The sequence below is a fragment of the Schistocerca nitens genome, chromosome 2, assembly GCF_023898315.1.
Source record: "Schistocerca nitens isolate TAMUIC-IGC-003100 chromosome 2, iqSchNite1.1, whole genome shotgun sequence".
Classification (NCBI taxonomy): domain Eukaryota; kingdom Metazoa; phylum Arthropoda; class Insecta; order Orthoptera; family Acrididae; genus Schistocerca; species Schistocerca nitens.
Genome location: NC_064615.1, coordinates 974,315,083 through 974,316,663, shown reverse-complemented (window position 1 = coordinate 974,316,663; position 1,581 = coordinate 974,315,083). Strand labels below are relative to the sequence as shown.

At 47.5% G+C, this 1,581-nt stretch overlaps 1 non-coding gene across 1 annotated transcript; it reads right to left on the bottom strand.

The window, feature by feature from the left end:
* Positions 1-265: 265 nt before the first annotated feature.
* Trnat-ugu (transfer RNA threonine (anticodon UGU)) lies at positions 266-340 on the bottom strand. The gene has a single exon. It is a non-coding gene; the product is annotated as a tRNA-Thr (tRNA).
* Positions 341-1,581: the final 1,241 nt, after the last annotated feature.

Here is a 1,581-nt window from a genome sequence, read left to right as displayed (position 1 = left end):
GGAAGTAACATCTGGCGTTCCCCAAGAAACTGTTGTTGGCCCTCTGCTGTTCCTGATCTACATAAACGACATAGAAGACAACCTGAGCAGCCCTCTTCGATTGTTTACGGATGATACGGTCATTTACCGTCTTGTAAAGTCATCAGATGATCAAAACCAATTTGCAGTGATTTAGACAAGATATACGATTGAAATGATAATTAAATAGACACCATAGCTGCAAACAGGCATTGATATACTTCACTGGGGACATGTTGAAAATGTGTGCCCCGACCGGGACTCGAACCCGGGATCTCCTGCTTACATGGCAGACGCTCTATCCATCTGAGCCACCGAGGGCACAGAGGATAGTGCGTCTGCAGGGACTTATCCCCTGCACGCTCCCCGTGAGATCCACATTCCCAACATGTCCACACCACTACATTCGTAGTGCGCCTAATAGATGTTTGCCCATCATACTCATTACTCGTGGCAGATTAATCTACCAAGTCCCGTACGAGTTCGGGCATAGCGTGTGCGTTCACACAAGGTCGATGGCCGGGAAGCCATATTTTAACTATATATGGCGGTAGTATCTGTTCCCGAAAGAACACATACCGTGGATGACCATGCAGCTTTGCTAGAAATGAAATGACAATTAAATAGACACCCTAGCTGCAAACAGGCGTTGATATACTTGACTGCGTCTGCCATGTAAGCAGGAGATCCCGGGTTCGAGTCCCGGTCGGGCACACATTTTCAACATGTCCCCAGTGAAGTATATCAAGTATATCAGCTAGGGTGTCTATTTAATTGTCATTTCATTTCTAGCAAAGCTGCATGGTCATCCACGGTATGTGTTCATTCGGGAACAGATACTACCATCATAGATATACGATTGGTGCGAAAAGTGGCAATTGACTCTAAAAAAATTAAAAGTGTGTAGTCATCTACATGAGTACTGAAAGGATTGCGGTAAATTTCGGTTACACGATAAATCAACAAATCTAACTACACTGAAGAGCCAGAGAAACTGGTTCACCTACCTCATATCGTTCAGGGCCTCCGCGAGCTCGCGGAAGTGCCACAACACTACATGGCATGGACTCGACTAATGTCTGAAATACTGCTGGAGGCAACTGACACCATGAATCCTGCAGGGCTGTCCATAAATCCGTAAGAGTGCAAGGGAGTGGAGATCTCTTCTGAACAGCACGTTGCAAGGCATCCCAGATATGCTAAAAAATCTTCATGTCCTGGACGCTTGGTGGCCAGCGGAAGTGTTTAAACTCAGAAGGGTGTCCCTGGAGCCACTCTGTAGCAATTCTGGGTGTATGGGGCGTCACATTGTCCTGCTGAATTGTCCAAGTCCGTCGGAATGCGCAATGGACATGAATGGATGCAAGTGATCAGACAGGATGCTTACATACGTGTCACCTGTCAGAGTCGTTCCTAGGCGTATCAGTGGCCCTATATCACTCCAGCCGGACACGCCCCACACCATTACAGAGCCTCCACCAGCTTGAGCAGTCCCCTGCTGACATGCAGGGTCCAAGGATTCATGAGGTTGTCTCCATACCCGTACAAGTCCATTCGCTCGAA